Source organism: Phocoena phocoena, chromosome 4, assembly GCF_963924675.1.
Source record: "Phocoena phocoena chromosome 4, mPhoPho1.1, whole genome shotgun sequence".
Taxonomy (NCBI): Eukaryota; Metazoa; Chordata; class Mammalia; order Artiodactyla; family Phocoenidae; genus Phocoena; species Phocoena phocoena.
The window spans coordinates 116,637,317-116,659,922 of NC_089222.1; positions in this window are offsets into that span (position 1 = coordinate 116,637,317).

Below are 22,606 nucleotides of genomic sequence, written 5' to 3' on the forward strand. Positions count from 1 at the left end.
CCAATTTTGCCCTTGTGAATACTCCAATTTTATATATACTACATGGGAATGATAATCTTCATGCCACCTAAGCATATCTTGTTTGATTTCCTAAAAATATAGTTTTTGTTTTTCTTTTCTACACTACCAATATTTCCCAAGTGCCCTCTTAATCATGGACACACTTGTCTTTATTTTAAATTAGATGTGCTATTAGTATTTGATTTATTAGCATATCGAATAGTGATTGCATTTTATCTGCTAAAATTTTTTAAATGCATGTAACATTTGTACATCTTTAATGAGCCTAAAATACAGACTGATGAATTCAAATGAAGAGGGGGAAGAAAAAAAAGATTTGGCTATTTGAGTTGTAAAGTAAGAGAAAAAGTAAGGCCTGATATATAGACAGGGGATTAAATAAAATTATGTATGGTAAGCATTGACACAAGGCTGACATACAAGAAGTCCGCAGGAAATGTTAGCAGTTAAACTTTAGTTTGTGTGTGTGTGTGTGTGTGTGTGTGTGCGCTAATAATAATAAGTAAAAGGTTTGAGTATATTTAATTTTTTGAAGAAAACGTTTATTGAAAAACCACTGTTAGTTACATTATATATACTATCTCATTTGTTCCACACAAAATAACATTGTGAGAATGCTGAGAATTACAGACGAGATCGGGCGCGTTCAGGGTAGTATGGCCGTAGATGAGAATGCTGAGAATTACAGGAGTCAAATAACTCGCCTTAGAGTGTTCAGCTAGTAAATGCAGAGACGTAAGCAGAAATTGGATGTCTCTATTGTTCGTTGATGACACTCTCAAAGAAGTTTAGCAAGTGTGAGCTACCACACCACAACGTTATTTAATTAGCTTTAAATGTATCTGTAAGATATTGAAGCCAAAATGTTTGTAATCAAAATTGTAAGGATTTGAGCTACAGTAGGATATGTAAGAGTGCATCTTCTCAGTACATCTAGTACATCTAGTTGAAAGTGAATGACAGTTACAAGTAAAACTGACTTCTAATGATTTCATCACATGCTTTTAAACTTAATAATTGTAAGTTAAAATTTTGCCTTGGAAAAATATGCTACCACTTCCAAATTACTTAACTCATATACCCATCCACTTGCCTAGATTCTTCAACCACATGAATAAAATCATACTTTTATATATACATAAGGCATTTAAAATTATAGCAGTAAATCTTAAAGATCATCCAATAATATAATTATGAAGAACTCTTTTTAGAACATATACTGAGGCTTCAAGCAACATGTTTATATCTCTTTGAAACTTCTATAAAAATGTATTGGGGCTTCCCTGGTGGCGCAGTGGTTGAGAGTCTGCCTGCCAATGCAGGGGACATGCGTTTGAGCCCTGGTCTGGGAGGATCCCACATGCCACGGAGCAACTGGGCCCGTGAGCCACGACTACTGAGCCTGCGCGTCTGGAGCTGCGCTCCGCAACGAGAGGCCGCGACAGTGAGAGGCCTGCGCACCGCGATGAAGAGTGGCCCCCGCTCACTGCAACTGGAGAAAGCCCTCGCACAGAAACGAAGACCCAACACAGCCAAAAATAAATAAATAAATTTATTTAAAAAAAATGTATAACATAACTTATAAATAACTGATAAATGTCATAACCACATAATTTACGCTCACATAGTTAAATGCAGCAACTATAAAATATGGACTATTTATATATAGAATATATTCATATATACATTTATATACAAACTTATATACACACACAAACTAATTTATTACCGTGGTAACACAAAACCACTTAATAGTTTAGTTTTGTTTTGTTTTGTTTTGTTTTGCTGTACGCGGGCCTCTCACTGTTGTGGCCTCTCCCATTGTGGAGCACAGGCTCCGGACGCGCAGGCTCAGCGGCCATGGCTCACGGGCCCAGGAGCGGCATGTGGGATCTTCCCGGACTGGGGCACGAACCCGTGTCCCCTGCATCGGCAGGCCGACTCTCAACCCCTGCGCCACCAGGGAAGCCCCACTTAATAGTTTTGATGCAAATTATTTGGCACTGTCAAATAAACCACTTCAGAAGATGCTTTGCCCAACACATATTATACTGATATAAGGCAAATAATTTTCAATAACAGTGACATTGTTAAACTCTTCATAGTGAGAGAAGATCAAATCACAACTTGGACTTTTATTCTAACACAGAATTTGGTGTCACTGCTTTTGTTTTTAAGCTACGGAAATGTACATCTTGCGAATTTAATGAGGCAGGAATACTACAGAGATCTACAGTATGCCGTGTATCTGCAAAATTACCCAGGTAATTGGCACCATGTTTTGTTCCCTAAATGTTGCAGTCATCATATGACTTATCTTACCAAGACCTGCAATGGCCACTTGTTTCCAATTCTATAAATTCTAGTTCACTCTCTGCCCGACTCTCAAAGCTATCCTTAACGGATTCTGTTGTTATTGCCACTACTTCTCAACATGCTGCCCGTTGGAATCAGATTGGTTACTTGACTGTCCCCCAGATGTAGCATACTGTTGGCCTGGATCAGGTGTCTGGCTCCAAAGTATACTACTTGATAACTTTAGTCAGGTTGTTACTGTCATATGACAAATGGGGCTGATAAGAATAACAGAAACTTTTGGATAGGGTTGATGCAAGCATTAAGTTACAGAGATCAAAGACATTAACATAACACCGAGCCTGGCACAGAAAATGTCCTTAAAAAAATAAAAGGGAAAATAAAATTTAAAAAAAAAATCCTGCTCAGCTGTATATAGTATATAGCTCTATATTTCCCTGTTCTCATTATCCTGGCTATTATCATTTGAAAAATTTTTCCCTTTTATATTTACTTATTTATTCAAAGCCTTAAAAAACTATATACACATAATCTACAGCTCATTTATTTTACTGGTTGTTTTTTCCAAATGTTTCTTTATGCCTGTCTTCTCTGATCATTTAAATTGTTTCTCTTGAGAGTATGCAATAAGTATTTGTTTGAATGAATGAATGTATGTATTTTAGGTTTCCTACTGTACTATATAAGCACAGTATATGCATACAGTAGGTGGACATAAAAATAGTTTACTAATAGTACAGTACATGTTGGTCTACCTTGAATGTACAAATTACCAACATAACATCTTTGGGGACCCTGAGTGGAAATGCACGATTAGCAAAACTCTCTATCCAACAGTGCATCAAATTTAACTCATCACACTTGGCAATCAACAACCTCAGCCCCAAATCCCTGCATGTGTCTCTGCACTGGTCCATGCAATCCCTAAACAGGAATGGGACACTGTGTTAGATAAATGAAAATTCGTACTAGTTAGCCAGAAGCAATTCTCAGGCCCCTATGGATTCTAGAAGGCACTTCAGTTACATTCCCGATTGCCCTAAAATAAATTCTTTATTAGCCAACTATTACATTAGAGATTTCATGATGTGCTCCTGTCTCCAGAACACATTCTTGGACTTTGCCCAGCTTGATAACTACTTCTTTCATGACAGAGCTTTTGACATTGATATGAAAGGGATTCTACCAAGCATATGTAGAGTCTATCTTAATAGTCTATGTGGTGAACTCTTCATACATTGACAGAAGGAATGAATTTCTATACTCATCCTGGCAACATGTCAAGAGCTATAAATTGGCAGTACTGAATTAGCTCATTAAACCTTTATATTTTCCTGAGTAATAATACCAGGCAAAATTTTTCTAATGTGAAAATATAGGCTTATTCGTTTGGCATTTTGTATAGAGACAGAATTCAAGCTGTAGCCATTCAAATAAATATTATTCATAAATGCATAGTTTTTTTTTTTGTTGTGTCTGCATACTATTAATTAGACAACATCCCACTTATTTCTACAAAAAAACTCCATTACATAATGGAATCTGAAGCATATATGCTAGGCTTAACTTGATGTATAGATTTTTTTTAACAGAATTTGGACTAGATTTCAAACTGAATCTGTTAAGTATAAATCACATACTGCTTAGAAAGTAAAGGGTTCACAACTACTTTCTCCCTATTATCAAGTACAGCTGTTTTTCCCTTCTAATCCTAGGATATAGACTCTTTCCGCGACCATATCACCATGCCTTTCTACACACCAAAATTCCCAAATCGATTATTTAAAGTTTATATTTTAAGGTGAGTTGTCTCAGCTATTCAATAGCTAAAGACACTGTGAGACAGCCAGTTGCTTTCTCATCTTAAGAAGGGGGTCACAAATGGAAAAGACAAAGTAAAGAAACATAAAAATCAGTGTAAATCATCCAGAAGTAATAAGCGGTTTGTAGAACAGACTGAATGCTGGAGCTGAGCTCAACCAGTTTTACCCTAAATTGTGGTTTTGGTATAATATCAAGAAGAGAGTAAGTTCAGAATATAATTTGGATATTTGTAGTTCTACTTCCTGCTACCCGCCCACCCCCCACAAATGGCACCAGCCCAACCTTAGTTTAGTTTTGTTGTTTTGTTTTTAACATCACAATCACTTACCTTATTTGAAGACACACCAGTTAAAGGGAAAGAGAATTCCTCCCCCCACTCCCAACCCTGCCAAAAAAGTAGTCTTAAGAATCATAAATTACAAGTTTCTAGAGGGTAGAAATCTGTATGTATGTGTATATATGTATACATGTATATACCATATATATATGGCTTTTTAGTGTTTTTGATAAATCAAGTTTTAAATACCTACTGAATATTTAATAAATGGCTTTCAAAAACCCAATGAGGAGTGAGTATAGAAACCCCTTCTTAGTGTGTGAAATTGTATATCGTTTTTAAGGTACCAGTTCAGGACTTTGGATCTTTGATTTGATTTCTACATTATAACTCTAGAATTGTCATCTTTCAGTTATTTTTCTTAAATTCTACTCCTGGACAAAGGTAACAGTAAGGACCAGCGAGGTTAAATGGCTGAAGCACAATATTAGATGAGGCCATAGGTCCTGATGAATGCTCTGGTCTCTGAACATGCAACGACCTTAAGATGTAATGTGCTTATTTTCTTTTCTTTTCAGGAATATTATCTCTTGTTTGGATGACCTTGGTTTCTTAACCAAACAAAAGTCTTTAACAGATAAAAGATCCCCAGTCTTAACTGATCAAGGTCACTATTTGATTCATATAATCTTTAATTGACTTAAGCAAACAGACATTATTGTAAAGTCTCATCACTTTCTGAATTTCTATTTTGAAATTTTAATTCTTTGTCAAGTAACAAAGCCTGTGACCATAGCTATATTTTACTTTCTTTATTCCTTTTTTTTTATACTCAAGTAATTTTGAAGGTTGAAGGTTTGAATTTGAAAACTAAGAAGACAAAATTGCTCTCAGATGGAGGCCTAATGTTAGCCATGATCCATCTTGAAGCAAAAATTTTATGGCTCAGTTGTAAACCCTTTGAAAATGTAGCTTATAATGTAAGTGCTGACACCATCTTAACAATGGATTCATGAACCCCTATACTAAGATATCTAAGGTATTTCATTACTGTCAATTTATCTCACTTTTTAAAATTAAATAACCTATTCAAAAATCCTTATTTCTTTTTTAAGTTCCTGAACAAAATTTTCTTTGTGGAATTTGGCTAATGAATCTTCTCCTTGGAGTGGAGAGAGGTAGGAACTAATGGATACACTCATACAGAAACTTGCACTCATACCTGATCAGGGTGGTGTGAGCCCATATATTTTCAGATCACACTTTTCACAGGTATATTCTGACTTTATAAAGGATATACAGCTCCTAAAAGTATATTCTTTAAAATGGATCAGCACACTGCTTCCTGGGCAGTAGTTTTCCCCATTTTGATAAAACTGTGTATTCTATTAGTGAGTTAAATATAAACAACTTTTTCCTACCTATTTTCTAACATAAAGAACACTTCAAAGGAGAAATGGGGATGTATGTCTATGTATGGCTGATTCACTTTGTTGTAGGGCAGAGGCTAGCATACCATTGTGGAGCAGTTGTACTCCAGTAAAGATAATAAAAATAAATACATACATACATACATACATACATAAACAAACAAAACCCACAATCGCTGAGCTGTGAAAAAGAACACTTCAGGGCTTCCCTGGTGGCGCAGTGGTTGAGAGTCTGCCTGCCGATGCAGGGGACACGGGTTCGTGCCCCGGTCCGGGAAGATCCCACATGCCGCGGAGCGGCTGGGCCAGTGAGCCATGGCCTCTGGGCCTGCGCGTCCGGAGCCTGTGCTCTGCAACGGGAGAGGCCACAACAGTGAGGCCCGCGTACCGAAAAAAAAAACAAAAAAAAAGAACACTTCAAAACTCTTTCCAATTTCCCCCCCCATTTATCATCCAATACAAAATGCTTTTTTTTTTTTTGCGATACGCGGGCCTCTCGCTGCTGTTTCCTCTCCCGCTGCGGAGCACAGGCTCCGGACGCGCAGGCCCAGCGGCCACGGCTCACTGGCCCAGCCGCTCTGCGGCATGTGGGATCTTCCCGGACCGGGGCACGAACCCGTGTCCCCTGCATTGGCAGGCGGACTCTCAACCACTGCTGCACCAGGGAAGCCCCACAAAATGCATTTTAGTAAGTATTATGTGAATTTTCAAAATCACATGGCAACAAATATGTTACATTAATAATAAATAGGTAAGTAAAATAATATTTTGAGGTTAAAAGTGAAGCAGTAAATTAGAATGAAAGTTAAACCAAAATGACTGTGGATAAGATATACTCAGGTCATAATTTCTAAGACTAAGAAAAGTCTATCATGCTCAAGCATCAAGGTTTTCTTATCAAGTTCTTACATATACTTTGCTGATTTTCTCAAATGCTGTTTTTCAAATAGTACTAGAGAACACGAACAAAATTTTCAACAGAACTTAGTATGGTTGTTAAGCATACTCTTTGATTTCTATATCTAAAAAATACTCTCATTATCTTTTGAACTTATTGGAAAAAACACACTCATTTCAGGCTTAGCTTTGGAATTTACTCTTTAGTTGTAGGGAAGATAAGGTATTAAATCTATTTATTGCATACAGATGGAGATTAAATAATTTAAACAAATGAAAAACAGAAGTGGTGATTATACACAGTACAAAGAACACTCTACATTTTGCATGAATATTCATACTGTTCAGTTTCCAGATTCACAATCTCACATTATAAATTACTTTTGAACAACAACGTTGCTTTCTTTTTTCCTTACTGCACTACTTCCTACGTGAGTCTGCTACAATTTTCCAAGTTTTAAAATACTATAAATACACTCATATTTTTCTACAACTAAAACCGAAATTTAAATGATATAGTAAAAGTAGAGTGATAAAAATGATTTCCTAACATTAGAAAGATAAGATATAGCACCAATTTAAAAAAAAAAAAGTGTAACACCTAAAGTCATAGAATATTTTATTCCCAGTCTAATTTTTCAGGTACTTTGCTCACTCATCAAATAATATTTATTGAGCATCTATTAGGAGCAGGATTGCATGTTAACAAATATGAATCAAAGACAAAATTTCTCTTCAAATAACTTACAAAGTGGCAAACATATAAGACATATATATATATATATATATATATATATATATACATAAAAACTGACAAATGCCTTCTAATCTAAATAAAATGCCCTAGCATTCAAAATATGAAATATTACTTTCAGCACGTGGTTGAGGGGCATTTGAACTGGCGGTCAGGGCTTCAGAAGCAATATCGTAAAAAGGGGCTTATAGGTATTAGGCACCAGCACATAGTTAATTTTCTTTTTAACTTTTAAGGTTTAAAGAAACAAAAACAACCTACCTCAAATTCCAAAAAACGGCTAAATAACTGTCAATATATTATACAGGTCCATGCAAATAAGTACATAATATCTAAACTAGCACCCTCTGAATATTCCTATGTCACTGCTTCAATGCACCATAAAGTAAAATAACATAAGGCCATAGAATGCTCATAATACATTCTAACCCTTCACAGAGAGGGCGGGAGATAACCGCCAGAGAGGTTTTCTTTGCTTAGCAAAAACAGACACAGACAACCAGCTGCTGTAATTTATAAAAGGAAGCAAGTATGAATGTTCTGTGAAAGAATCTTTTGAATTGTCAGAAGTTTTGGTAACTTCATGCTCTGTTGCCATAGTTTAACTCGTATCATAACTGAGATGCCTGAGTGAACCTGACAGACTCTTTGGAGAGATTTAAATGGAGTCAAGGTGAAAGAGTTGGGTGGGCCTAAATGACAGTCGGGTTGGCTCCTCCCCTTAGCTTGATCAGACGTTGCTCTGATTGGCCAGTTCTGTTGGGCCAGGGGTTTGTTCTGACAACCCCCTTTTGCCCTAGCTTCACCCATTTACAGCTTTTACACCCATTCTTCTATTTATACATATTTACCTCCCATTTTCATCTTTGAGAGTAGCTGTAAAAATAAAAATTTAGCTTGAAGTCTAATTTCCAATAGCAAAATTTTTTTAAAAAAACGATATAATTTTAAATTCCCTTTATGTTACATATATTGACCATCTACAGTGTAAACTTCTCTGTAAAGTTATGCTCACTGGAATGGAGCTGTTTACATCTTTTAGACTTTCCTCCCTGTGAGAGTAATTGAATGCAAAATAATTAGGTCCTTTAACCCTAATGAAGATGATGCCAGCAGTGTATTTAGGATTTCTGGTTAGTTTATCATGAATGCAAACTTATGATCACTTATGCTATGCTCTGAACGAATCAGATGAGACATCCACCTTCCCTTGAGGAGTTCATATATTGTGATTAAATAGAAATGCATGTGCCTGAGGGAAAACTTGCTGGCCTACTAACCTATATTTGAGATTCATGTTCATTGATGAGCTTAAAAATCCCTTGGTAGCCAACAATAATCAGCATTGTCTTCCAATTGTTCTAAGTCAGCTTACAAATACCTGTTTTGAGCTGCCAGGCCACATGCTGTCTGTTCCACCCCTCACAGGCCACAGTTATTCACTGATCTAGGATGCTTCTCCCTGGCCCTGGCCCCCTAACCCCTTCTCTCAGAACGGTGGACTCTGTTAATACGACAAAAATGGAAATTGTCACCGTGGGCAGGTTGCCATATGGAGGTTGACAGCTGCTCAATCAGATTAAGACAAATGCACCTAGGCAATGTGAGTGCAAAAAAAAAAAAAAAAAAAAATATTTCAGAAGAAAACTCTGTTGTTTTGTTATTATTACTTTTCCCAGGATTTTTAGAAATAGAACATCTCTTTTGAAGATCGTTCTGTAAAGCAGATAAGCTTGAATCAGTATTGATATAAAGCAAATTTTCAAAGGTAGAGAAACCATCTTTAAAATTTTGTTTTGAACCTTGATCCTCTTTGCTTCTGGCCATAGTGTTTAATTTAAGAAGCCTCATTCTCCCTTTCCACCCTACCCAATATATACAAATACTTCTCCTAGGTATTCTACAAAATAATAAAACTGCTACTTCTAGAAAGAAAATAATGTTGAACAATTGTAAACTACTGTTTTAAAACACTGCAGAATATGCCAAGAGGAAAGTTAACGGAGCTGTGCACACAACCATCAGTAGCCAAGCTCATGAATAAATAAATATTTACAACATGTACATATGCAGATCAAGGTAAAGCTACTTTGCAGGAACTCAGAATCTGCGGAAAATATTCATGCAATGCATAGACAGTGACAAAAAGAGTCAGTAAAAAAAGAAAAAAAATTAAAGAACAGTCAACGTGTTTAAAGTTATTCAGCAACTTGCCTGACCTTCTTAAAATAAATACACAAGACTCTTTTAACAATAAATAAAAAATGTTGCTATGATTGCTTATTCCTAACTTGACTGAGTCATATCATCACTGCACAGCAGAGCTAGCAAATTTCTAGCTGAGACAGTTAGTGTACACTGGAAAAAGCAGTATTATGTTCAAAGATGAAACATTTCAGACCTGATTTACAAATGAAATCCAGTGCATCTGTATTTAAGGCTGTGTGCCATGAATAAATGCCTAGGAACACATGCCCTTTGAAACAGAACTTTCTGACTAGGTTAACAATTTTTCTAACATCTTGCAGCTATCTAACTTTCTCACTGGGTAGCTAAGGCTCCAAAGTCTACTGCTAAAGTTGATCACAGGAAATGATACTTTTACATGGTAGAACTGCCTACTGTCTTTGAAAAATGTACATAGGAAGTACAAGTTAACACTCCTGACATCCCCTAGAGTTGATAACACCACACATCTCTAGATCCCAAGCCACCAAAAAGCTGCCATGCAGGCTAACATAAATAACAGCTTGCAGTTTGCAAGGAAAAAAAAAATCCATTGATAACACCAGGAAATACAGTAATGTGATGATATAATTTACAAGGCCCAAAGATCACTTGCAGCTCACCCTCCTTGGGGCTGCATCTGTACTAACCCATCGAAGCTAAGTGCCTGTTGGAACTTTTCCCTCAAAGGTACAGTAGGTGGAAGATTTGTAATAGCTTTAATGCAACAAAAGGAGACACAGAAAGATCAAACTGAAGGGTCCCATGTATTTAGAAAATCCTGCTGAAATGCTGTGATAAATTATTAAAACTTCTTGTTAATGTTCATGCTTCTCTTTAACCTCACATTGGAACATTGACAGCCAAGCAAAGGTGGGCAGACCCAGAAGACATTTCTAGAACTGAGATAAAAATATTAGGTGAAAAGGATGCTTCCGCAAAGCAAAATCCTCAGATATCTCTCATCAAGATTTTCCCCCGAAACATGTACACACTGTCCGGAAAGTCTCTCCTGAGATATTTCTGCAGCATCATTTTGGCTTAGAGCATTCACAGAACAGGTACCCTGATAACTTGTGTTTAGTATAAACAAACGGCACTCAGGTAAAGCAGAATCAACTGAACTTTATAAAAAAGCAGGTCCAAAGTCTCACAAATTCTCTCTCACCTCATAATAATTTTTCAACTGCAGAAGAAAATGGATTACAACACTCTGAAGTATTGAAAGGCTTGTTCTCGTTCAGCTGATTTTTTTTTCAATAAAGTTAATGCAATTTATCTTTATTAATACATCAACACTGATGGAGTCAGCTAGAAAATTAGTGTTGGCAGCACTGCATTTCATAACATCCCTCTGATCATTTCACAAAATCTGCTAACAATTCAGGGATCTGACATAGAACCCATTTCTTTTCTAAAATAATGAAGCTTCCTAAGGATAACACATATATCCTTGCACTAGGGCAACACGCATCTGGCTCTATATCCTCCCTGCTGCAAACAATCCTCGTAATGCTTTGCAAGCCCACAAAACCATAAATTCCGAAAATATATTTATAACAATAACAGAGGAAAACTCCTCTTCTTCCTAGCCACCTACAACACACATCCTCCTTCTGGAAATAAAAATCTGATTCCGAACAGAAGCAGTTCCTCTACCTTTAGCTGTCTTCAAGTTCCCATTGACTAGCCTTGCTAACTCCATTTAGATCTTTAACACAAAACTTTCATCACTTACCCCCTTTCCAAGGTTTCCCTTTCCAGGGGGTCCGAGTCAGCTTGCTCAGAGTTGGTCCAGAGAAAAAGAGCATCAAAATGAAGAGAAGTTCAAGCCTAGTAATTTTCCCCACTTTCTCTGATGATAACATTTCCACAAGTTAATTTCACAAAATCTCTCACATCCTCTTCCCTCCCAGTTATTAAAATAGCATTAATCATTGAAAAACCTGAGGTAGGTGTTGTATTGCCATCTTTAACAGCTGAAGTAGCAGCTCCCTGCTGTAGCCCTGAGCCAAGCTACATTTCTCACGATCCAGCTCTTTCAGCCCGCAGTCAGCACTTCTCCTGCTCCAGGAGCTATAAAATAATTTCTGATCTCCACTTTGCTTTCAGTGGGAATATATTCCTCAGCGTTCTGGGAGAGCTTGATTGAAAATGATAAAAACAGTAATGTCTGCGTCCAGCAGAAAAGAGAAGAGATGTCAGGATTGTGTGAAAAAGATGAGAAGCAGTTGCACTGACAGCTTTCAGGCTGCTGTGTGATCCTAATAGCCGTGCAACCAACCAAATTGCTCTTTTAAGAGTAATAAGGCTTCAGTGAAAGCCGGTGTCACTACCACTTGGGTGGGTAGTGCTGGGCTTGAAAATCACCCAGGAACCGCCGCAGATAACGACTGCTTCAGTCCCGCTTCAGAATATTAAGGGCTGAGCAAAATATAGTATGCACAGAGGGTAGTTAATCTATTGTGTGAATAAAGGAGGATTCCAGCAATGTAGTAGGGAAAGACGCTGAACTTAAAATCTATTTAATTTTTCCTTCACTTCACCTCGTGACATTAAATGGGGATTGCATCTGCACTAATTATTCATAAAAAGTCTGAAATATTTATTAGAAGAGCATCAGTGTATGATTTTTATCCCAACAATAAAACCGACACGGCAAGTTCTCAATAGTTTCAGTTCTCTTCTACATTAACGTCAGTTTATTTGGGCATTTCTGTGCCACCCAAATGAACCCACCATGAATGCTGTAAGCAAACTTTTGGAAATACCAACACAGACCCTCTCAGGGCTGTGCTAATCACACTTTCAGGGAAACTTTTTTTTTTTTATTATTTGTTTGTGTACATCACCATGGAAATACAGAAAGCTCTCCAAGTCTCTCAGTCTTTTGTAATCATATTTGTGAAAACATTACTGATCACAAGGTGTGGTTATAATTAACATCCAGGCACATGACTATGCCCTCGATAAAGAGGTGGGTGTAGGCAAGATCAAATAAAAGCAATTTGGTCTGTACTGCCTGAAGTGAATTAGCAGGATCGAGACATTCTGGCCAATATTTGAAATCTGTCTTAGTATTATCTATATGGTCACTTATTCCTTTAATCAGTGAGCCACAAGGCATGAATTATGCATTTATGTACTTTAAGGTAATCAATTGCTATATAATGATAACTGCCAATTTTATGACGTTACCACTTTCAAACTGGGTAATAAAGTGCCTTTTTCAGATCATGTTATTGGAAGAGGTACTTTTAGAAGGATCATTTATCTTGGTAAGATTAGCTATATGAAATTTGAAATGACAGTTCTTAAAATTTGCTTTTATATAAAGGAAGCAATGTTTGTCAAAGATATTATATGGGATACACAAAACAAATTCTCAGATTATTCCTTAGTTTAAAAACAATAATCAATTTGTATTCAACTTTTAATTAATTTGAAAACTTCTGAGGGAAGTGAGAAAAGTTCGTATCATGCTTATTTTATAAACAGTGAATTTAAATTTGTATGTCTCTGTATACTTTAAAATGGTAAGTTTAAATTTAAGTTGGAAATCGATTTTCTCTTTACCAGCCATTTTTAATTTTTTTTAACCTCATTCTTTCCTCTGTCCTCATAAGCATGTAAACAGATGTTGCAGATGTTGGTAAAATGAATTGGCCAACTCCCTCACCATCACCTTCTCAGGAAGGTTCTAGACCCAAACTGATTTACTGTCTACTGGCTCCATTCCTCTTGAAAGAAAGAACATAACCTTTCATAATTAGTGAGTTCTTTATTTTTCAATTACCTGGGCCTTAGGTTGAACAGGAAAATATCACATGGTTGTAAACATGATAAAAAAGTTAGAGATGTACAATATTTCAGAAGGGACTGACCAGAATGGGGTTAATAGGAAAGGCACTCTTTCTTCAATACGTGATATAGTTGGCTGGGTTGACCCTAAGAAAATGTCAAGGTTAGATTTTCAAAATTTGCTTCCTTCTTGGTGACCCCCGGTCAACACCGGCTCACAGCTCTCTCTGATGGAGAAATTAAACTGGGATTGGAGGAACCAAATCACCATTGCTCACGGAGGGAAAGCCATTCCCCTCTAGAACTCATATGGCTGACGTGTGAAGTACTACTCAAGCTTTCTACACACTAGAATGAATAAGAGGAAACCTCAAATGGGTGGGAGTACCAAAGAGAATGAATAGGGGTGAAGTTTGAAGAAAAATAAATATTGAGTGGAAGGGCCAGTTCACATGAGACAAACTTCTACACAGGTGCGAGTGTCAAAACACCTTAAGTTAATATTAGTACTAAAGTAGCTAACTTATTACAAGTTGTAAGTACTTTACATGAATTAACTCATTTAATTCTTACAAAAACCTAATGAAGTAGGACTAACGATCTCCATTTAGTACATTAAAGAAACTGAGGCACAGAGAAATTAAGTCACTTGTTTGAACTCAAATAGCTCAGCTCTGAGCCTTTGGAAATCCCCGTGTTATGCTCTCTGCTAAACTGTACTCTCTGTACTCTTAACCCTTTTGAACTAGGTGGCTCTGAAGTTACATCTTTATATAAAAGAAGAGCAAATAATGATTGTTCACTCAACATATGCCAAGTTCTATGTGTAAAGCACTAATTACATGCTTTACAGGTTTTAGTTGTTTCATCACAACAACAACCTTGTGAGATGAACCCATTATTCATGCTTTACAGATGATTACTTGTTCAGTATCACATAATGAGTGAAAGACAGAGCCAGAATTGAATACTGCGTGGTCTCAGAGTTTGCCATTCTGCTTCTGTTTTCCAAAGTCTGGTGCATGGGTCCGGAGAAACCAGACAGGACCCCAGAGAGGCTGGGAAATGAGAGAGCTGAGGGGGCTCTTATGGTATCTGTGACATGGAATCTTCCATGGGTTGTTGGCAGCTGCAGAGAGGTCTAGGATTTAGAAGGTTCCACAGAAAGTCCTCTGAGAGAGGCAAAAAGAATAAACTTCCTCACCACCTGCATGTTCTCTACAGAAAACACAAGGAAAGAGAAAACCCCAGGGAGACCTGACTTATGGACAGTTACGATAAAACCTAATAAATGTTTTAGTGTAGGCCATAAAAAAATTGTCAGGAAGACTGCAGAGAGAGAGAGTTCTATAAAGGTGGTATATACAGTAGTCCCTCTTATCCACAGGGGATGTGTTCCAAGTACCCCGGTGGATGCCTGAAACCAGGGATAGTACTCTACCCTGTATATGCTATGTTTTTTTTTTCCTATACATACATACCTGTGATAAAGTTTAATTTATAAATTAGGTATGTTAAGAGATTAAGAGTAATAACTAATAATAAATAGAACAATTATAAAAATATGCTGTAATAAAAGTTATATAATTATGGCCTCTCGCAATTTAAAACTTATAAATTGCTTATTTCTGGAATTTTCCATTTAAAATTTTTGGACCACAGTTGACCACTGGTAGCTGGAACCGCAGAAAACAAAAACATAGATCAGGGGTGGGGATGATACGCTATTAAAACAAAGTGCAAGGAAAGATGGAAGAAAGACTTGATTCAGCAAGGATATTCCAGGCAGAGAAGTTGGCCTTTTGACTGAGAATCAGGTGATAGCATATATTTTAGGAGTAGGTCAGGGCAGGCAAGAGGCAGAGCATAATCCAGGCTGAGGGAATAACATGAGTGTGGTCACAGAGATGCAAGACAGCCTGAATCCTTCCAGGAATTGCCAGGAAGACAGCATGGCTGGAATATCTGAGCATATGAGTGAGTAGCGGGAGATGAGGTAGGAGCTAGATTAGAAATTTTAAATATGCTTATTACCAAAGGTCTTAGGCTTTTCCCTCAGTGATAGCAAGTCAATAATGCATTTAAATCAAGGAAATTACATAAACCAAGATGAACTTTCAAAAAAAACTCTTTGGCTGCAGTATGGTGGAGAGTGAAATTGGAAGCAGAAAAACCATTCCAAGCAAGATATATTTTCAACCTGAACTAAACCAGTGGGACTAAATAGGAAGAGACTAATCTGAAATAAATTATAAGATTTAGTATCATAATTCAACATTTAATAACCACATATTCTGAGCCAGGCAAAATGATAGATATTTTAAGATGAATAAGACAAAGGTTAATAAGACCCTATTACCAAGATGCTTATATCCTTAAGAATTTGGGGACTAAATAAACACAGGGAGGAATGGAGACAGACACTGGTCCAGTGTCTCTCTCTTCTTTAGATATGTCTTTATATATTAGATTTTGTCTGACCTACTAACATTTGCTCCAACTTTGACAGTATTAAGCAAGACTTAGTTATCTTAGTAATTACATTCATTTTTATTCTAATACAACTATTTGTTCTATTCTAATAACATTCCCTAACTTCTTGATATTTATGCTCAACAAATACCATCTTATCTTTTATTTATTTTCTTAACAAGGATATAATCTCACTAATCTCTGATACTAGGTAATAATGGTGTAATGTCAGCTATCCTGCTATGTTTTAAATTATTGAAAATGTATAAAACCTCTCCAACTGAGTTTGCAACCAAAAAGTATTACTAGGCATTGGAAAAGAATTAGTGGATTTTGGTGTCAACATGTTTTCTTTATCTCACAGATTATACTCTCTACATGAGGTGTGATTGCAGACCAAGCAGGTCACGTTTCCGAAAATTCTGTGAGTTTGGTCACTAGGTAACTAGGGGGTTCTTAATGCAGGGCAATTATACCTTTTCCCCAGGGGACAACTGGCAGTGTCTGGAGTCATGTGTTGGTTCTCACAAGGAGGGGGCGAGAGGATGTTACTAGTCTATGCCGGCTAGAGGCCAGGTGTGCTGCCACTATCCTGTGATGCACAAGACAGTCCCCACAACAGAGAACGACCTGGCCAAAAGTGTCAATAGTGCCAAAACCGAGAAGCTCTGAGGTATCCTCAGCTCATCACAAGGTGATGATTCTTCTAGCCACTTGTTTTGCTTAAGTATATTCAGAACAAATGCTCTTCTTGACTGAAGCTCACAAGGGAACCACAGAACACTTCTAACGAGGGTGCTCTCCTACAACACCAGTGTAAGATGTCCTATTTATATCCTTATGCTTAAAAAAAAGCTTCGCATTTCTCTTATTATAATTCACTTACAAGGAATCACTCATCTCCCTGAACTCCTTATATCAGGCCAAAGAGATGGTGGATTTACGTTGCAGGAGTGCTGAAAGGGGCCCAGTGATGCACAGCTATATCAGTAAAAATCATTCTTGTCTGGAAAATTCTGTGTCTCTCTATTTCTCAAAACGCCAGAAAAAATCACTGGGGCAAACTTAGCTGCCCGGCTCTCCAACGACTTTCCCTCTTATTGACCTGGCAATGATCTTTCTCTATTAACTACAGGTTATACTATTACTAAGCCATCAGAAAAGTGTAGCTGAGATTTAATCAAGAAGAGAGTTGTAAATTAGCCATAGTATTAGCTTGATAACTCTTGACAGACCACAGATAAGTTCATTAATACATGCATACATACATATATACATACGTAAAGAGTTGTCATTAATTACTTTGTTATTACTCTCTAATTCTTCAGCATCCTATTTTGACTACACAAGCCAAAGTACAGATCTGAATGTTTCAATGCTATATTAAAAACGCATTTTAATCCTTTGTCCTTATCATGTTTTCCTTAAAGAGAAATAATGAAATTGGGCTCATCCCTTCTATCTCAGTTCACTGTAAACACAAATCATTCCACAGGCTCAGTAAGAGAAACATCCCTTGGATTTTGTACAAATTACTGTGACATATAATATATACTAATTTTATCTATCTCCAAGGTCAAACAGGTTCGGTTACATATGTACCAGTTCAAATGTATATATGTATAAACACTACAGTTATGGTCTGGTTGAGAAATCAACTCTGGTTAACTGAAATACGTACTTAACTAAAAGAAAAAAAACATCTGTTTTCACCGCTCTTAAGAAATATTTCGAAAGATTTTCATTCCTTTTTTGTTTGCCAGTGGTTTCTGCAGAGTGAATATCTCTTAATCCCTCTGATTTAAGACCCTGCGGTACCCAAGGATCACTGGGCTGCAGGAACATCAGTTATGCTATTAGTCCGCAATTATAAGAGATGACAAAGTAGGGCTGACTCTGTAAAGAGATCAGAGCAAACTGATCTTTCAAACTTTCAAATGAACTCCTAATACTGCATTTTGTCTTTGTTATTGTTCCCTTTCATTTAAAAATTCAAGTGGAGCCTTATATGTCTTTACCTCCATGTATCTCTGATATGCTACTTTAGTGTTCAACAACTATCTTGAAAAGAAAAGCTTATCTACGCTTGCTACCCAGTCCATTATGTTTATATAACATATTGATAAAAGGAAATTAGACTCAAATTTAAAATTAAAATTTAATGTTTGGAGAATTCTCAGAAAAATTTATTTCCAGACTATGCTAACTCGTATTTCACCTAAATTTCAAACGATTACATGTCTGTTCTGTAAAGAAGGTGGAATATGGGTCCTGGAGAGGCATCCTAGTGATTGTCTAGAGAATAAGCCTTGGAATCTAGTCAAACATGCCTGAACGTATAATATATACTTTTTCTTCATCTGAGGTATTTTCTTGGGCTTATGTAAAGTTCATTAAAAGGACAGTGTTAGAAAGCTTGCCATGGTCCATTGGCTATATGCTACATCTATGACATAAAACGTTTCATATCTATAGGAGATATCAACAGGATGTTTTTAAAAGAAATATTATTGCTTTTTAATATTTGTACAATAAATTTACTCTAACATGAGATATTCTTTCCCTCAAAAATATAAAATCAAAATAGTCTTTCTAGATGAACAGCTAGAAAGTCACTAAATCACAGTGTTGCCGAGTCCCATGAGGATATCAGTGGAGTATGTATTAATATATATGGTTGAATCTGCTCTGGCTCTCCCCAGAGTGTTCTTGAGACTCCAGGAATACTATAGTGTTGGTTTAATTTCGAGTTAAATGGTAGAGCTCCCGAGAATAAGTGCCTAGGTTGTGAATGTTGAAGATGCCAGATTTAACTGTCGTAGAACTAACTTTGATTTTTTGAAAAAAGCAAATAAACTGCAATTCTCATGTCATTTACAAGTTGAAAAATGGTGTAAATTTTAAACAAATTGAAAGTAATATTCAAGAGATGCAAAACAATATTTTTGCAATGTCTAACTACCTGCTATGACAAATTCTTATTATCAATTAGGAATTGCTGAAGGATTAGCTGTAGGTTTATCGTACAGTTATATATCAGTATAGAGTTACGTTTTAACTGTCACAGACAAAAAAATGACAGTCGTATAAAAAATCATTTATTTTTTACTCATGAAAAAGTCTGGATAAAGACAACTGAGTGTTGCTCGAAGAAGTTCTGAGACATTCAGGCCCCTTTTAACTTTTTTATCTAACTTTACTAAGGTAGAGTTGACAATTAAAATTGTATGTTTTTAAGGTGTACAACTTGATGATTTGATATATGTATACATTGTAAAATATTCACCATGAGCAAGGCAATTAACATATCCATCATGTCACAGTTACTTTTTCTGTATGTGGTTAGAACACTTAAAATGTATCCCCCTATCTTGTTTCTTCAACAGGTATGGTCTCCATTTTCAAGAAAACTCAGGATTCAAGAAGTTCTCTCCATCTGCAGCTATCAAGTCAGCAGGAAGGAGGACTAGGTAAAGGATGGGGGGAAACTGACAGAGGCGGAAGCAACTATCTCAGAGAAAGATTTAGGAAAATGGCCACATGCCACTTTTGCTTACCATACACTGGCCATTTTTCTGTTTAAACTAGCTCTAAAGAAAGCTGCAAAGTGAATTCTCTATTCTGGCTGCCATGTTACCAGCTAAAATTTGGGGTTCCATCACTTTGAGAAAATTGGAGAATAGGTTTTGGGGAAAAACAATTGTTTTTCTCTGACGTGGCCCTCTAGCATGAGATATTATGACAGATGATAGATCTTCAAAAAAACTTTTTAGTAGTAGCTTTTATCTACTAACCCAGTGACCCTTATTACTTTAGAGGCTTGAAATATCACATGTAATGAGATCAAGTCTATAATAAAACTAGCTTATAGTTCATAAACTTACAGCTTATAGACCCATAGAATCTCATAGTCAGATTAGGCTGAAAAACCACCTAGTTTGTAAAGAACAAAGTGCAAACATTCTACACCAGTTGTGTCTTAGTTTTTGCTTAAATACTTCAAGTAAAAAAATATATATATTTTTAAAAGACCATTCTTGCATTGATCTCAAATGTTTTAGATGCTCTTAATTTCTAATAATTCATTCTAATACTACCCTTCAACACAATGCCAAAAAATATTTCCTTTGTTAATTAAGACAATTCTTTGAATATTAGGAAAGAGCTGCTTTTGTCCCTTGAGTCTCAATCCCACAGTCACCTTCAGGCCAAATGACCTGTTTTTCATGAACACAAATTTCAGTTTCATTATCATCTAAGTAATCTCCTTCCTTTGGATTTCTGGATGCTATTAAGTCAGTCTTAACATCTGTTTCAACAGTATTCATTCATACTAAAGCACAAGACATTCTTCATTTCTTCTTTCTTCCTAATTCAAGTTGAACTAGACATAACAGAAGCGGTCTGTCAGCTGTTCCCAGTACCCTCCCCCTTCCTGTCCCCACCCACCTAGTTCCCTTTGCTTAGATGGAGAGCATGTCACATGACAAAAACGTGGCTCCCAGTGACTTCTACAGTTCATTTGTCCTGTATCCTCTAGCATTAAGCCTAATGATTTTGACAAGCAAACCATCACCTGGCTCTATTTCCTTTTCTGTTGCATTTCAATTTAACAAAACAATGGAGACTATTCGTCAGCCTCTGAAATTTCCAGGAAGAGGCCTTCATTTTTTGCTTTTACTTTAAATCATTTAAACTCTTTTAAAACAACTGAAAATAATATTTTAAATAATTATGCTTAATAGTAAAATTTATATACACACATTGATGCATTTATGTACATATATATGCATATGTGCGTACATAAGCACTAAGGCCTAAGTGGGAGAATTTGTTAATCACCCTTAACAGCAAAATAGGTTGCCATTAGTCAAGCCTCAGGTTAATTAATTCGCCAGATAACGACTGATATAAGTCCTAGCGCTGCCTTCCTAACTGCTTACTGTTCCATCCAGAAGACGTGCCCTCACCGAGCAGCCTGGTTTCTGCTTCTGTGGAGGCTGAATTTTAGCACTAGATCTGATAACCATTTTCTTGGAATAAAAGATATGGAATGTAATTTTTCTTTGACATAGACCTATTTAAAGTTGGTTAGAATAGTGGGACCACTTAGGATTGAACAAATGAACAAATTAGGGAGCAGCTACAGCCTGCCATTGAGGCTGAAGCAGATTTCTTCTAAGTAATAGCAACCAACCATTCTAGGCAGTAAAATCTGTATCACTGCAAGCATGACATTCTCATCAGATCCACCTGATAAAGTGAGTCACTAAAATGTTTCTTTTAGGTAATGTGAATGTCTGACCTTGTGTCAGTAGCTCCATTTGTGCCCTTGGTTAAGTGTCATTTAGCAACTCACTCCCAGCTGCTTAAGGAGCATGTAGGGAAGACAGAAATCAAAACTTTAAACACCAACTTTCAAATATAGCTGGCATCTTGTCTCCAAACTCCAGACTCATATATCCAACTGCTTATTCAACATCTACACTTGGATGTGATAGTAGTGAGAATTTAGGATGATTCCCATGTCTTTCACCCTTTCATCTTCTCCTACTCCCAGTGTTACTCCTCTGATGCTGTTCTTGTATTATAAAAAGAAAAATTATATGAGTGAAACTAATCAAATCACAAGAGATCTTTAAAAGCAGAGAGCTTTCTCAAGCTGGCAGCAGAAGAGGAATGCAGATGGTGAAGTCAGAGAGATGAGTCAAGAGAAGAATTTGATGGAGCATTACTGTGATGAAGATGGAAGGACCATGAACAATGACTAGAGGGTGACCCGTCTCATAACAACCAGCAAGAATATAGGGACCTCAGTCCTACAACCACAAGGAACTGAGTTTTGCCAACAACCTGAATGAACCTGGAAATGGATTCTTTCCCAGATTGTACAAATAAGAGCCCAGTTTGGATAGATCCTTGATTTTGGCATTGTGAAACCCTAAAGCAGAGAACCCATCTGGACTTCAGACCTAGAGAAATGTGAGCTAATAATTGGGTGCTATTTTAAGCTGCTAGGATAGTGGTAATTTGTCATGCATCGATAGACAAGTAATACAGAAGTCTAATAAGTATCTCAAATTCAACCTGTTGAAAAAACAGCTCCTGATATTTCCTCTCAGTCATGTTTCTGTAGGCTTTTCCTTGTACTTAATGGCAACTTCATACTTCCGGTCATTCAGGCAAGAAAACCTGGAGTCATTCTCAAATCCTCTCTTTCTCTCAAATCCATTATGAAATCCATCTCAAATTTGTTGAATCAATGTCTATAAAATATCCAGAATCTCATCAGTTCCTGGTCTTTCCACTACTCCCACCCTCACCTGAGACATTAACATCTTTCACCTTTCATTGCAAGACTCAAATAACAAGTCTTCCTACCTCAACCCTACCCCACCTTCTTCCTACATATTTTGTCAACACAGGTGACAGAATAATCACTTAAAAACTTTAGTCATATCACATCTTTTCCCAAAACCTGCATAATCTCCCCATTTAACTCAGAGTAAAAGCCAAAGCGCAGGCGATGACCTCGAACATCTTTCATGATCTGTCCTTCCTCTGTCCAGTTTGAGCTCATCTTTTCCT